The sequence below is a fragment of the Nipponia nippon genome, unplaced genomic scaffold (assembly GCF_047370975.1).
Source record: "Nipponia nippon isolate SJK-2023a ecotype South Korea unplaced genomic scaffold, ASM4737097v1 scaffold_1, whole genome shotgun sequence".
Classification (NCBI taxonomy): Eukaryota; Metazoa; Chordata; class Aves; order Pelecaniformes; family Threskiornithidae; genus Nipponia; species Nipponia nippon.
Genome location: NW_028262290.1, coordinates 28,519,119 through 28,536,961, shown reverse-complemented (window position 1 = coordinate 28,536,961; position 17,843 = coordinate 28,519,119).

Below are 17,843 nucleotides of genomic sequence, written 5' to 3'. Positions count from 1 at the left end.
TAGATAATTAATGGATGATAAGAAAAGAGAAAAAAAAATTGTTACTTAGTACCCTCAGGCTTACACAGAAAACCGATAGAAGCAGATTGCATGGGGTAAACAGAAGAAAGATTAGTGTGCATGAAAGAATAATTGAAAGCTGCATTCATTCGAGCGTATTGTTTTTAATTATTCATTGACAGAAAACCTGTAGATAAAACACCCGCTAATCTTTAATCTGACAAACCCTCAGGCCCATAAGACCTATTGAGGATGTAAAGAGGATTAATAAAGAAGTAGATGGAATCAAGAAGGATGTGTAAGTTGTCCTCAGTGTTTGTTAACAGTATAGATTGTGCAGAGATTTCATAAATTAGACTAAATAATTCAGTTTTATTTAGCTGGTACTGTTGTATATTTGAGAGTGATACAGAATAGTAATAACAGACATTTCAAACTATAAAAAGGCTTCAATAATAATTCATCTATGCTTGTTATCTTCAGCGGTTATATTTCTGTTGAAGAAATGGGACAGATGCTTAGTCTGAAATTATTCTTAAGAAAGTTCCCACATCACAAATCTTCTAGTTTTTAATAAAAATTACAATCTCAGTGATTGACATGATGATAAAACTGACCTTGTCAAATGAACATCCAAATCTCCTAAAGAATAATAATGAAGTAAATGAGCAAGCAAATATGAAAGGAAAAAAGAAAGAACAAAAAATAAATTGGATTTTCTGAAGAGTTTTGTATATTTGGTTGAAAAATATTGTCCTTTTTTTTTTGCTCCCAACTCAGATATTTTTCACAGTTCACATAATAAAGCACATCTAAGTTAAGCCTACTTAATATTTTCCTTCAATCTGAAGATGAAGCCTGGAGGTATTTGTAGCTCTGGATGTTACAAGTAGGATGTTTACTAGATGTGAAACAAATCCATTGAGAAAATTGAAAAGAAATGTGGCCTATTTGGATCAAGTGGTGGACAAGGCCCATCCTGATCTGAACACCCTGTTGCTTCATGATTCCCCCAGCTGTTTCCATGTTAGTCTGATCAGTATCAAAATTTAAACAAAGTCCTGTGATTTTTCCAAGGTTACACAGGAGCTTTAGATCCAAGCGCCAATACATCTCCCACCAAATCGTGACCAGTCTGGCTTAACAGTCTTTCTGGCTGTTACTGCTGCCAGAGGAACAAAAAACAACTGGAATGAGGATCTGGCTGGGTGTTTAATCCTGTGGGGACCTGGATAAATCTCTCCACCTCCTTTCAAGTCTTCTGAAGCTAGCAATCATTAGCATACAAATAATTAGAGAACTGATACCATCTCAGGCTTTAAAAACTCCTTTGACTTTTGTCTGTCATGCAGCACTTCAGGTGTATTACCTATATTCACTGGAGCTAGCAAAAGGTATGACTGACATGACTTATATTTGTCACTCTGCAGAGCATAGATTAGAAAAACAGATGTGCAGAGACTAGGGCAAATCTGGTTGTGCTGAATTTTACCACCAGCAGAAAGAAATCTGCATCTTGCTATGATTAAACTCAGCAGGAAGAGTCACAATAAATTGTGTTAAATCAAGCATGACCTCACAAAATCTTAATACAGATCAAACAAATTTAGAAATTCTTTTTCATGGTTAGGCATACAAAATACAGAATGGACAGAGATACAGGAAGAAAGACAGAAAGAACATTACAATGACCCATATATGGTGTCAACGTTTGTATTTCTCACTAGATTTATTAAAGAAGTATATTAAAGTGGTTCTGTTTGTTTATATAAACAATTCTAGGGACCTTGCCCTGCTGAGTCAATGACAGTGGAAATATTTAAATCTGCATTCTTTTACAGCTTGGAGACATGATTAACTTCTCAGTTAAGTGATAAAGCTAGAAAGGGAAAGATAGAGAAGGTGTGAAAGGGCACAAATACTACATTTTTCTCTGACACTGTTTGTTAGGGTTGCAATATTCCTGTTGTCTGCTGTGCACTCCTGACAGATTGCTGCTGTAGGTGTGGAAGATAAAGAATGTGCATTCTGGCACATTTTACCTGTGATGTAGATACCCAGGTATCCAGCGCAGGAGTGGAAGAAAATAGCTGGGCAAGCCCAGAAGTCGTTTTTCAAACACCTGAAACTTTATTGGAAGAAAAAAATGTTAGTTTCTGAATCTAAATGGATACAAAAGCCAATGTAAAGCAAGAACAGAAATTTAAAAATTGTATCTTAATATTTATTAGAATGGTAAAGATTTCGTATGTCTTGGGCAGGTATAACACTTAATGGCTGTCAATTTAGTAATCATTCTAATGGGGTATTTAATTTCATATGTAGCAGAACAGAAAGATTAAAGTTCTGACCGCATATACAGCACAGTATTAGTTGTGTCTTTTCTCTTTTGTTGCCCCTACACAATAACAGATGGAGAGGAAGAAAATTGAATCCTACAGAAAGGAAAAACTGGGCATTAGTCTGCAAAGTGTCTCATGTGTTTTATTGATCTGGGGTACTAAGTGCTTTCAAACCTACAGAACAGAATCCAGAGGATTACATTTGGTCTGGACTTTGCAAACACTTATCGACATTTCTCATGTTGATAGTCCTGTTCACATTGCTGGACTGTATAATTGTCATAAATTACATCTGTATTGCTTAATGTTAACTGAACTGTCAAAAGAGACATGGCGTTTCCAATGTGGAATTGCATTTATTTGAACCTCTGGCATGTCCCTTTTTTTGTGTTGGTATGAGCAATTTTTTTTCTTGCTTACTTGCTTGGTATGATATGTGCATGAAATTTTGTCTTGCTTTGGAAAAAGTATTCCCTGCTATTGTATTGCAATTTTCCTTGAAAGACTTAAGCTATATTTAAGTCCCTGGGACTTCTGTCATACCTACTGAGAAAGCTTGCCTTTCTGAGTACTGGCATGAAGCAGAGAAACTGAGGGACAGCATACTCTACTTCAGATCACCTCTGCAAATACTTTAGAATCTTGTATCTCTGTATTTTTGAAAAAGACTGTGGCATTACAGTCCTGCTGGAAATCATGAATGTAAATTACTTCATATAAAAAAAAGCAATATATTATTTAGTATATTTTCAAATAGCTTACTTCAAAGCAGAAACATTAATAAACATCAAGGCATTTAAAGCGGTGGTGGTGCGGGAATGCAGAGAAGAGTTATGCCTTCAGCTGAAATATAATTTTATTTCTCCCCAGCTAACTAGTCTGTCAATGAAATGCCAGGGTATTGCTGCCTCCCAATCAGTAGCAAATGTGCAAAGCTTGACTGAATTATAATACAGAAGTACAGGGAACTTAGTCTTAAAATAAAAAATACAAACAACAGGAACACCCTTGTCCTGATCCTGCGTTTCCCCAGTTGTTCAGTGGATGTAACCTGTTGCATCCCATGTTCCTCATATTGCACTAAAATAAGAATTAATAATTAAGGGTCTTGCCTTTAGGTCCTAATTTAGCAATGCAAACCATACTGTAGCTTGAGCAAGAACTTATTTTGAAATTTGGTGGGAAATTTATTACTGGTCTTCTTTAACACCTGTCTTTGTAAGTGCAATATATCAGGCATCAATGGACAAGTGTTAGTTAGGTGGGCAATCTCTGCAATCTGTTTATATATGTATTTTTTCCTTATTTGAAGCACCCCACCTTTACATAGCTCTTCACCTCATCATTTCTCAATTCTGATTTCCAAGATTTCACTTTCCTCAGTGGCCTCACAACCAAACCCCTGACCCTTCACATCTGTGTTTTCCCTTTTCTGGTGCTAGGGCTTCGCAAGCTGTCTCTCATCACAAAATGTCACTTTTAAATTGATATTTTTCAATCAGCTTTTCAAACAAGTCACCTGCGACACTCACAACCTCTGTTAGCCTGACCTTCTACCCCATCAAACTCCAGTGTCATCTCCTCCTCAAGGTTTTAAGTGGTCTCATAGTGTGCTTTATTATTTTCAGAAGAAATATGAAATTGCATCAGGATACAGCAGAGTCAGACTGAGATAATCAACCCAAAAACTATTCCAGAGGGGGATTGGAGAGAGCTTCTAACTCACATCTGTGCAATGTGATTCCATCCTAATAACAACCTTTATTTCTTATAAATGTAAGATACCAAAAGTCAGGCTTTCTACATTTTTACTCTTCCTTCACAGCCACCTCCTTGTTGTCAGTTTTTATAAATTAATTTCTTTTAGTTCTCCATTTGTTGGATTAGTCTTTTTGCACTCTGTTACCAGCCTACTCTTCTGTAATTACCATTAGTGTAAGTGCAGCCAGCCTGGCCAAAACCGCGGCATGAACTCACACCCCTCTAAAAGTGAGGCAGAGAGCAGTGCTGGTCTGCTCCAGCAGTTTGTGTTTTCCTGAGGAAGACCTTTGGTGCCTGCTGGCTGTGCACCAGCCATGACCGCTGTGGTAAGTAAAAGGATGCTGTTCATCACTGTGACAGGTCCATTCCCTCTGCCAGCAGCATCACCTGGCTCGGGAAAGGAAGCTGTGGGGTTGTCAGGAGCCGAGGCATTGCAGGTATCCAGATCTGGCAGAACTGGTGAATGTATTACATTGGCTAGAAATTTTGTAAAAGCTCCTTCATGAGGAGAATACAATAGAGCGATGTCACTCAACCAGCCCACAGCCTGTAGCTGTCCTCAGATCCCATCTTAAAACCCAATTAAGCTACAAAACAAAGGAGGTGGTTATGCTATTTTTGCATGAAAAGTAAAGGGGAAAAATGTTCTAAGGGAAAATATTTCCTACCCATGCCTATGCTGAGCAGCTTCATTCTCGTGAGTGGCATTGCTCCCTTCAGACTGGTCACTGCCCTGCTATTGCCTCAGCTGGGAGGGGGGGTTCATACAGCTTCCAAAACCATGCACAAGGGAGCACTGGGTCCATATAGCACTTGGGGCACAGCTCTCCCCCTACAAAGAGCTCCACATGCATCAGACGACAGGATGATGTCCTTACATATTGTGCTTTTACAGATATGCAAAGTCCTGCAACATTAACGAAAAAGCTGCAGTAATAATAGTTCTGTAGGAGAATTTTCCTTGGTGCTAGCTACTGATACTTGTGACAAAAGTCTTGAATACAATGAAAGCTTCTTGACTGTCTTTGCTTTAAAGAAGTTGCCATTCTTGGGATACCTTTGGAAACAAAAAGTCTGGTTGGGAGACCTCTTCCTTGAATAAATATCTCAGTGTCTGAATACTGACTTGTTAGGACAGACTTGGAGAATTGTTGCTGAGATTATGTAATATATACTCTAAGAATATGTGACTATATTGGAAATGCACATGGGTTTTTTATTAATTCAGAGCTTATCAAATTTCAGAAATACAAATTCCTTTTCAAACAGGAAACTCAACAGCTCAGGATTCTCTAGGACAACAAAGATTTTTCTAAACAATAGTTGAGATATGCAACTATTCACAGATATTTTTTTTTCCTTCTTCCTATTTTAACAGTGTAAAACACTGACAGAAGAAGGCTTCAATAATAAGAACCTAAATATATTTTAGTCCAAAATACAGTAGCCTCATATGAAAGATTATTTTGTGTTGGGCAGCTTTGTAATGAGTGCTCTAAATCACTGTTGGCCCTAAAATGAGATGCCCCACTTTCTCTTTGGTCTCTTGTGAACTCATTAAGACCGCAAAATTGTTTTTAGAGAACAATTCCAATGACTTGTAGAATATGTTGGCCTTCATGCACTCACTGCTCAATAGAAAAAAAAATAAAAAGCTCTAAAATGATATTTCAAACAAGGTACAATGAAGTGCTTCCTTCTGTTTAGTGTTCCAAATGTGTAAAGTGATATTTTCATTTCCAAAATAATTGAACCCTCATTGATAGTGGCTTTTAATATTGTGGACCTTGGTATTACAGAAAATACTTGACTGTAACTACTACCTTGATGGGGAATGTGTTGTTAACAGATAATTTAAAAAAAAAAAAAAAGAGCAAAAAAAATCAAGAAAATTGAATTGCCTTGGCGATCATAGCCAGAGGATCAGTGTAAATTTGTATTTCATAGATGTTTTAAGTATAGGTCAACATTAATACAAATAATAAAGTATTTTGAGATGTACTTTACATTTAAGCCTAACGGCATCAAAATTATGTATATAAAGAACATGTGAAATAAAATGTACTTCATGTACAAGATTGAAGTCTGTAGAAGACAGTTTTACACAATATAATATTATTTTAAATATTTTTAGTTAAAAATCCTGCCAACCTTTGCTGTCCAAGTAAAACCAACTGCAAATCTGGCTGCCTAAATAAACTCGTGCAGATGGTAAATATTTTCACTGAGAGCGAAAATGGTCAAGCAATCCATAACTTCCTCTTCCTTTGGGAATCTTGTACTTTTGATTCATAGAATAATGATCTCATAATCCAGCAGGATTTTCCTGTATTGAGAAATGTAATGATAAACTCAGCACAGAACCCTACTAGGTGATCTGGGGGAAATGTCAAGAAGAGAAGTATCTGTGTCTTGTTCTCAGACTACTCCCCCTGCAGAAATATGCAGAGCAGCTCCTGGGAGATCTGTTAGTCCTCAGAGCCATGTCCTCTTGACCGCCACTCCTAAATTTGAAGTGCAGTCTGGCAGACCAGTAGCCTAATTTCTCTTTAAAGAATTCTTTTTCCAGTGTTCCTGGGAATAGAATTGCTTATTAAATTTCAGTGAATGAGAATATGCAGCAACTTTCTGAAAAAGATAGTAGGGCTTACTCTCCTTGTGACCAGTCATTCCTATGGCCAAAATGGCAGACAAACAAAAAACGCAGAGTAGTTTATTTTGCACTCTCCTTTTCTTTCTGTTACGTAAACTTCAGGTGGTTTGGTTTTTTAGTTTTTGGGTTTTTTTTCTTTTTTTTTTGTCAGTTATGCCTGAATTCTTGTCAGAATGATCCATGCAACATAAAAATGTTTTAGAATTGAGAGAAATCTACAGTATAACCCCAAAACCTCAGGGCCACTCTGAAGGCCTTTCTGCAGCTTTCATGGTCTCTACTCATCCTTTTCAGCCTTAGTAGGCTGGCGGGTTTCAAGAGGACACTAGCAAAGAGAAATCATTTCACAATGTATGCCCCTATTGTAAATTCTCCTAACTCCTAAATGTTCAGCAATGGCAGGATTTCAGAGCTAAGAAGAGAAAACTTCCGTGATCCAGTGGGTGATTCTTCTTAAAATTTCCATGAATTCAAACTCCTTCATGGGTATGGCTAGTGAATTGTAACAAATAGAAGACATGGCTGGGAGCAATGGCTATAGGTGAATAACCTTTACCTATTACCAAAATATGGATTCATAAGCCAGGCTTTAGCTAAACACTGTGGGGAAAGGGCGCTCTACTTTTGCTACAGTCACAAAGGTGACGAAAAGGAAATCTTCTGTTGACACACAGATTTGTCAAATTTCAGACACCTGGGAACTGGTTGAAACATTAGACATAAGAGCTATATAAAAAACAGCTAAAATTATAATCCAGTATTTGTCTCTGTAAATCCTGTAATATCAAAATGTAAATAGCTCTTACCAAGCCCATGGTAAAGAAAAATTGCCTGTTTCCTCTTGCAAGCTGGTGAAATCCTAGAAAAAGATACTAATTTAATTGCTGTTTGCAGTTTTCACATTGAGAATAATTCCAGATGGTTACACTATGCCTGAGAGAATTTAGTTTGTTAGACAAAGTTTCAGTGATGAACTTGCATTCCAGTTCCAATTCCTTGCATTGCAAGTGTGAATAGCTTTATGCACAACTGCTTTGAAAAGCTGAATGCAGACAATTGTCTCCATTGTGAAGAAATCCAAATGTTCAATTTTGTTTCTGCCTGAGCTTCAGGAATAGGTTTACTTAGCCATGTTAGAAATGATGGCTACCTCCCAAAGTTGACTTTTGATTGTGACCCATGAGGTTTACAAACTTTTGCAATGATTTGAGGTTTCCTAGAGTTCTTTAAATACCTCTGCGGAGACAGATAGATGAACTGAAAAGAGTTAAATCTAGAGATTTAGCAAAGAAAAAGTCTCTTTTTAGCTATTTTTCACTTATCTGTGCTAAATGAATAAAACAGATTGTAGTTGTATGACCTAGTAATTATAAATATGTCTGCAGCAATTCCATCAGAAGAGTTGTGTTGAGAATTGCACAAAAAGTAGGTTTATAATTTCTATTTCATGCTTTAATGATTGAACTTAGACTTTAAATTTCATGCAGCAATTCTTCAGTGGACATGTGATTGTCCATAATAGACTTGATAAAGACGAAATGGCAAAGTCTTCTCTAAGATATTATTGAGTTACTCAACACAAGCACACAAAAAAATTTGGGCTACAGACTTGTGTAAATGCATGCATACACACACATGCCTCAAAGAATTTCACATGCACCCCAAAATTTAAAAGCTTTTTTCCTGAACATCAATGAGTTGTTTCTATTTGTTATTATTTCAGTTCAACAAAACCACAGCAGTGGAACAAGTAAGCTGCTCCTGTGGTTTTGGGACTGACACTTGCTTTCACTCTCTCCCACCATCTTTTTGCCAAAAGGACTGGCCAGCATCCTACCCACTCCAATCAACAAGTATATGTCACAGTTTTCATATAATGTAAAAAAATTGATACTACAGTCCTACATCCACAGAATGGATATTTATGCTTTCATCAGCCAGGCTAGATGATACCTTTATAGTGTAGGCACCTTTATAACCTTTGTTCCTTGGGCAACATGAGACAGAAACTGTAAACCAGTTCCCTCCTCTCATCAAAAGAAAAAAAGAAATAGGTTGCTTTTGGTGGGAGGAGGGGAATGCTGCAGACAAAATCGAGCTGCACATTACATTGATACTCCATTACAAAGGTAGCTGCTGCTTCTAATTTAGTTTGTGGTTTACTAGAAAGCAATCTGAGTCAAGGGATCTTCAGAAAATTTGCAGTCTGAACTCTGCCTGATGTAGGTATAGTGTGTGAAGGAGGATGTTTGGCTAAGATAAGAGCTGACAATAAAGTCTATCCCCTGTTAATTGCCATAATCATACAGTAAACTCCCACTCAGTTTTCTGTCCAGCCAGTTTCCCAGGACTTTTCTGCTGTCTGTCTGTATTCTCTGTTAGCTTCCCTCATACTCAAACCCCCAGTTCTTTAAGGCTTGTTACACATGTGAATTCCCCTACACCAGAAAATAGCACAATGTTTTAGTTATATTCCCTCATTTTCTTAACATACACTTAAGTAAGTAAGTCTAACATTCCTGTGTATAACTGGGTCTTAAGGAAGGGGGTGTCAAGGACCAATGAAACTAGCCAGCAATTTATCCGTATGAAGAGAGGAGGCTGTAGATGTGGGGTCAGTGAATAACACTGCAAAGAGGCGAGCTGCTCCGTGGTGCTGCCACGCACCAGGTCCGGCCACCAGCATGGCAGGGATGGACAATGGACAGGACTGAGTCCATCCTGTCACTGGAGGCTGTGTTTTTCTTTTCAGAGATTATATATGTAGGAAATTTACTGAACAGTTTTGAGTTAAAACAGCACAGGAACTGGGGCTCGTCCCACATGTCTGGATTTTTTTCTGACAAAAACTGAAATGTCACAAGCAGTATCATGACTCATTTTAATTTGCATGACCCACAATCACCCAGGCACTGGTCTAGAGAGGTCAGTCCCCAATGTTCCTTTGGAAATGACCTTTAGGAGGCTCAACAATGCACCAGCTATGTGGAGGAACAAGTATTGCGTCCTCCCATACAGTCATACAGAGACACAGACAGTTGTTCCCTTCCAGGGTAAAACTCACTTATGTGATTACACAAAGAGGCGAGAGCAGCCAGCCTTATCTCAAGCCAAACTTTCGAGCAAAGTAGGATTTTAAAAATGTTAGACAGTTCATGAAAATAGGGCCTTCAGGCCTCAAATAGATGTTGTTGGAAATCTATATAATCCACATATATAATTCTAAAAAACACTCATTTGAGTAATTTTTTTTATTTTATTTAATATTGTTATATGCCTTCAGACCCAGAAACATTAAATCTCAATCAAAGAAAGTTTACTTGACATTCACTGTTAGTATTAATGCAAGACTTGTATATTTCAGAGCAAAGCAAATTAAATAAGTCATCTGTAGACAATGGCTGAGTTTTGGGTTTTAATAAAGCCAGTCTGGTCTCTGTGAATAATGAGCAGTAAGTTAATTTCAAGCCTAAGAGATAAAATATTGGTTGGGTTTTTACCATTCACATTATTGCAAGATTTTGTCCAGAGAATGCGATATGTACCTGGGACCTTGTTTTTCATCAGAAATGGTTTTCACAGGCTTATCCTTAAAAAAAAATATAAAAAGGAAACAAAATCATTTAAGACAAATGCTATTCTCTTGGTTTGGTCAGTTTTACAGCACTTTCATTCCAGCTGCCCTGCAATGCCCATTTTTACTATGTATCTGATACTTTAGTGGCACTGGAATCAACTGTCCATCATGTTAGTTCACATGATCCGTTTTAAGAGAATGCAGGCAAGGATATAAAATTGTACATCCTCCCTTAACTACATTTGTCAAAGCATATACTGTTGAACATGAATCAGTGAGTATGCTTTATTTCTTGAAGGGATTTAGGTCCCTGCAGAGACCTCTGTGAGTCATTCTGTCTCTTGTGGTACTCTGGAATAGCTTCTAATACCATCAAAATAGGGGCTATATAGAGTTTCTGAATGCCATCTGCAAGTATATGATAATACTTTTCAGTCTTCAGGAAACCAATGCAGTCAATTGCAGAACTAATAAAATTCCTCAGAGAATCAGTATATGCTGCAACAGTTCCCACATGGCACCTCAAGAAGATGACTTTTAAGTTGTAAGGAGTCTAGACGATGGCAGTAAAAAAACCTAAATAAATTTGTATGGCTACTTTAGTGATTTTGGGCCAGTTTGGTACCTCTTAAACCTCTGTTTCCCTTTAGGTGAGATAGATAGGAAGTTCTCATACTCAGAAAACTCAAGTCAGTGAATACAAGCTTCCCAGATCATTGAGTTTTGATATCATGGTATTTAGAGAGTCCTCTGAAGCAAAATTTCCCTTTGTTTATGGTTTGCATATGAATTACCCATCTCTAGATATTCAGATCAAGCAGAAATGAGGTAGGCATTGCTGTTTCCAGTATTTTCACAAGCACTTTAGGAAGTTCTTCCTTCTGTTCCTCAGGCTTGATGGAATAGAAATTAGATATTGAAAGCACAGACTTTTCATGGCAAATCATCATGCACTGCAGTGTGTTCCAAAAAGATTTCTAAAAAATACATAAAAATGCATATTTTTATCTATGAACAAAGTATATTTTAAGATCATTTTAATGGATAAAATGTTAATTTAGTTTTGATAAATATGAGTGCTACATATTGCCTTACCTATGTTAATGAGCTAAAACAAGAGCTTCTTGCCTTGGGAAATAACACTTCATCACCAACTGTAAGAGTTCCCAGGGAATTCAAAGTCATATATTTTACTCATAAAAAACAGAAAGTTATTCCTTTAGCACTGTTTCATTCTTAATGCTGCCTTTGTCTTAACATTCTTGTTTGTTCAAGTGTATTGAACATGGTTCTGGTATGAGTTTATTCTCACATCCTACTTGTGTAATATTTATGGCCCAGTCTAAGTTTTCTTCTTTAAACTTGATCATAATTATATGGGGACTATTTTGGTCTAACATCTTCTTGCCTCTTGACTTTTGTTACTGAAAACACAAATACAGATTTTTACTACATGTTCATATTCCAGTCCCATAAAAAAATCTATGACAAAAGTGAAGTAATCCTTTGTACACTCATACTCTGCATGATAGGACAGGTGGGTGAAACATTGTTTCTGTAAAAGGAATTGATAAAGTTCAAGAAAAAGTGCAAATCACAAAACCTGGAAATCTCCCTGTTTAAGATACTTTCCTTTACTATGAGTATTAACTCTTTCAGATAGAAAGGAAGAAAGCTGGAGCTTCTTTTACTAAAAAGAAGTCATTATACGGTTATGACGGTAAGAAGGGGGCAAATGACATATGCCCTCTTGTACTCATCCAATCCTTTTTTCCCCTGCAGACTGTGGTTAAGTCTCCATCCCTGGAGGTTTTTAAAAGGTGGGTAGACATGGTACTTGAGGAAATGATTTAGTGGTGGACTTGGCAGTGATAGGTTAAAGGTTGGACTCGATGATCTTAAGGGTCTTTTCCAACCTTAATGATTCTATGATTCTATGATTCTAAGTTGTCAGAATTTGAAACTGTCAGCTTCAAAAAAAGAGATAATTTGCTACATCAGAGACAGTAGAATCATTTATGTTTGAAAACTTTTCAGACCTTCCAACTTAGCTGCTGTTGCTACAGGGAAGGAAAGCTTTGGAAAGCCTTGGAAGTGAATTCTGGGGATGACAAAACAAGGGAGTAGCAATTTGATTTATTTAATCCCACAGTATTACTTAATGATGTAATTATTTTTTTTATTTTAATATTAATAAATATTAATATTAAATAAATAATTAATAAATAAATATTTAATATTTATTAATATTTTAGAGGGTTGTATAAAATGTGGTAGAGAATAGGAAAGAATTTATGTTTTTAATAATTTTTAGATTCCTCTGTCTTATACAAGCAGCTAATCCTTCTGAATTCTTGTATCATATTGTTGATTCCTCCAGGCATTATGTTTTACAAATACTTTACAAATATTTCTACTTAATGGAAAACATCAACACTTTTGGTGAATGGAAGAGGAGAGAACTCTCTTTTATTGTTGTTTTAGAGAGCTACTGTATATTTTTCTCTGTGTGTTTTTTCCCTTTCCTCTATAAAAGGAAGTTTTTGTTACCTTCTGTCTGTTCTTCTGCTACCAAATTCTCTATTTAACAACAGAACTCCCAGACTGTACCAATTCTACAACGTGGTAGCCTTAGAGTTTCTCTTTTGTTTGCTATGAAATTTCTTTTTTCTTTTTATTTGTCCAGCAAAAACTAAAGGTCAACAGTTCTGACCAGATGATCCTTGAGGTCCCTTCCAACCTGGTATTCTATGATTCTATGAATTCATTTTGACTGCTCACATCCAATACTTTGTGAGAATTCACACAAAGACAGGTGGGTTGATCACCTGCTATGGACAACCCAAGTAAGAACTTATGTAGAAATTCAATTTCAAGAAGGTTGAAAATCAAGGAGTGATTTGGTAGAACGACAAGTAAGAGGAGACATTTAGAAGCTCTGATACCTCAGAAAAGTTTGAAAGAGTTAGAGTTGTTTGGTTAGGGAAAAAAGAGGCAATGCTAGAAGACTGTTGCAAAGGTAATAGTCTTTTCTCTTTATCCATCAGCAACAGGAAAAAGAAAGCTAAAGCAGGGAACGATTAAAGTATACGCTAGGAAAAACAGTCTGACTGTAAGGACAAAGAAGACCTGGACTGGGTTGTCGAGACAGATGGTGGGGGAGATCTTGGAGAACATGAACAGAAAATCAGGGCTGATATGGAAGTAATTCACCTAGGCCTGTGGTTGATAATGAGCTCCCTCTCAAGCTTATTGTATACGTATAGGGACAGATCATTTGACTGTATTGCTTTCCTAGACTAGTTCATTGAATTGGCTCCATAACTTCCTTATGTGAAAGGAAGGATCACAACCAAAGCACATTCAATAATGTATAGACAAACCTGGACTGGGACTAACTGTGTGAGTGTTTTATATGTGCTGCTCCATATACATGGAAAAGTAGTCTAGTTCACCTGTGCATAAGCCTTCAATAATATTGTCACTCTTAAAGAAACAGAAATTTCATTTCCCCCAAAGTAAAATTCCCCAGTATCATCAAGCTTGTGTAGATACCTTCAACCATACTCACTTATCTCATGCAGACGACCAGTTTTCCATGACAGATGTTACAGTAATTAAATAAAAACTGTAGGATCACATTTTCATACTGATTTAAAATAAATTTATTTTGAGGCCCCTTTTATGTTTGCAGATCATTAGGTTTACAGTTGTATAACACTCAGTTTGCACAGTTACAATCATGTACACAAATAGGTATACAATTTAGAGTGATTCTTCAAAAGTTTAGCAGTACAGTGTAGATGACATTGAGTCCTTGGAGTGAAAAAAATGAAATACTCAATATTCAAATACCATTTCTGTCTTTTCCTTTCAAATTCTGTTTGACCAGAGGCAATTTTCCTTATCCTCTAGGTAACTCATGCTTCTTCTCTTTCAGATAAAAATAATAATATGCTTATCTCAGAAGGCAGTTGAGAAGTTCACTACTCTATAATGTAGTTTGAGAACTTCTGAAGATAGATACCTTGTATTTATGTCCATTACACTTGTTATTTTGTTAATTGTTAACCTTTAGCATTGATAGCTTCTGTTTCTGGAAGGTGTTTCAGCATCCTCAAAATATGTATTTCATGGATTAAAATATCATTTTCAGCAATACCACAACTAAGATGGTGCCTTTCCTGGAAACCATGATCAGTACAATGAATGACTGTCAGCATTTCCCCATGAGTGGATATCATAGCATGGCAAATAACAGAGTAATAGCAGTCTCCCAATTGTCAGACGATCACCCCAAAGTTCATAGTTCTCTGAATATTTGCAGACACATGCAACAGAACACTACCAATCTCTCCATCATGTATAAAGTCACTATATAGGTCACTTTATTTAATAAGAAAAGTGAAAGTAGTGGCTGGGTGCTTGAAAAATAAGCAGCCTTCAAAGAGCAGTATCTGCATTTGTAAAGTGCATCATTACTCTCAAGCCAGCTCTTCATACCAATGTCATTTTTTTGAGTATTGAGCCAATGTTGTCATTCCCTGTCACCAGTTATGGATGAAGGACTACAAGATAAAATATTGAAAATGATGTAAACCTTTCAGCTTTTAACAAGCATGAAAACTATACTTCTAGATCCATATGGAAAGTTTGCCTATGCTTGATATGATGATTTTACTATGTCACTGATGCTGACAGCTTAAATAGCCTTGCCCTGAGACTCCTTGACAGACACAAATGACAAGTCGTTTATCTGAAAGTGAGGGACAGAATTTTATGGATGAATACATATAATTTTACAACTTAATTGTATCAGAAATATCATTCATATAAAGAAAACCCTCCATGACAAAACTTATGCATCTGGCTAGCCAAAGAGAAGGTCATTAGTACATATACTTCTTCCTAGTCAGATCAAATTTAACCCATGATTTAATCCCCTCTCTTTTCTATTTAGATATCTGGAAAGTGTGTGTGGCGTTTTCTGGGTTCCTACTTAACCATATGCTACACAACAAAATATACTACAGAAATCCCAAATATTCGTGACCTGGATCCTAATATAAATTTCCATCCTGCTAAAAAGGATAATTCAAAAAAGTTAATAGTTTATAGGACCATTTTTTCTACAACATCTGTAAGGCCATATATATACTTATTACATTATTTTTTGTCCAGATTTCTACTGTAAAACTGACATTCTCTTTTTTTGATCTGATTTGGCACAATTCATAACACCCCTGAGAAAAACATTGCAATACCTAGCAATACCTAGGTACTACGTATTATTTGTATATTACTGAAATAATGTTTTTCATCCATAGATGTCAAAACACATTGCACTTCAGCCAATATTATCATTTTATAGACATGAACACTGAGTTGTTGAGATTATAAGTTACTTCTCCAAGGCACCTTATGATTTTATAGTACATTCACAAATGAATTTATGCATTCTTAACTCCTGTAACGTATCCTACATACCTGACTTCATGTACACTTTTCAAATACACTGTAACTCATAGCATTTATTTTAGCTTGTGAGCTGACCACAGACTTTCATACCTGATAGTTAATTGTGCTTTAGGAAACACACAACAAATCCTTAGTTTAAAAATCTTACAGATATTGTCTCTGCTCTTAATTTTCCATAAAATTAACTTTTGTTCATTTTCAGACTTGCTTAAAGCAAGTTTGGCCAGCTATTTGCTCTTTTTATGCTAGATAACTGCTAAAAGTCAAAAGGACATCATTGATGCAAACAAAACAGAGTACACTGAATTTAATTTATGATTCTTGTTTATTCTGTATGTTTTGTCATCACTGAGAGTTTGGCTAAGCCCAATTTGAGACCCCAAATCCATAGAAAATCCATGCAAAAAGAGCAGGAAGGTAGATTTATGCTATGAGTATAAGTCATTTCTTGTTTAGCTCCAAACAACTCAACTCTCTGTCATCGAGACACTGCACAAGTAGATTCATATGCAGACATCAGTCTCAGCTAAATCAGGTCATTCTGGTAGCAAGAAAACCTGGGGAGAAACGAAGAACCCTTCTCCAAAATCTGCTTTCAGAAGGCAGCAGAGAGGAGAGCAGTTTTGTGGCAGTCAACCTAGACATATCCTCTAAGTACTTTGAGTTCACAGGGCAGTGGGTTAGTCTAGACTCCTTAAACAGACCAGCAACCTTGACAGTGTTGCCACAGAGTACATGTCAGTGAGAACTTATCTTCCTGAGCAGAAAAAAACTAGAAAATTCAAATAACAACAAGTTTTTTCAAACTGGAAAATTAGAGGAAAATGTAATTTTGATTAGGTCAGTTAAAATAATTTATCTTGGTAATTTTAAAACATGTGTTACACTTTAAGTTCTCTCTTTATTTTACTTGGGGATTTGGGGTAATTAAATTTCAAATAATCAATTATTTTTCAAAACAAAAACAGTTTGTTGGAAAAAATATATTTCATCTAGAAAATATAGATGCAAGTATTTTGTCATCATCTTTGAAGCAGGATTTTTTTAGTTCAAAATATGACATTTGTTGAAAGTGGTATTTTTCTCTGCACAAACACAAAATGCTTAAATAAATTTCAAGCAACATAATTTTCTTTTTCAATAGTATATCTGAAAAGCATTGTTTTAGTTTATATGTTTCATAAACACTCAAAGACTATTTTTATGCTGTCTCCTGCAACTGTGTCCTCTCTGTCCTTTGCAAGTGAAAGTCTTGCTCCATGTAGAAGTAACTCAAGGACTTAATGATTTTCTTTCAACAAGTGTTGTAATGGCAGTTTTTGACCGACCCTTTGCCGCAACCTTAGACAATCTCAAATTTTCAAATATTTATGTTTTCAAGAGTGTTTTTTTAATGCTATTATTGAGCAGTCACACCAAAACACTCAATCATGCTGTAACTTTTTTTTTAAGATTATTAACAACTGAAAATATTTCAGTCTCAGTTTCACTATTTTCAAAATCTCCAAGGTGTTGATTAAGTATTTGAGAGGTCTGTCTTGGGGAAAATCAAGCTTAAATTTGTTTAAATTTACTACTTATCTTCTTTGGAAACCTTTAAAGGGTCTGCAAACTAACAACCTGGAAGCTGTTGCTTTGTCTAAGTCTTACTCTATACCCTCCCTAAGAGGTCTATGAAGCATCCACAAGGTGGCATTATGTAATACTATTTTTCAGCATTCTTTGACAGATCATGCTGTGACTTCTTCGTTTAACTTAATGATTAATTCCCTTGGATTGCAGTGTTATATGGGTTTGGCCTAGTGGACAATCTCCTAGTTATTAAATATGTTTTTCATTTAAGTAGACCATAAAATATTAAAAAACAGTATCCAATTCTAGAAGTTTTGTCCGTACTAATGGCACTATATCTGCTAAATAATTAAAAAAAAAAAGGTAGTGTATTATTTTCCACATGAGGCTGAATGAATTTCCATTGTCATCTGTTGAAATATCTCCATGGGTTTGTAATAGCATTGCATAAAGCCATAAA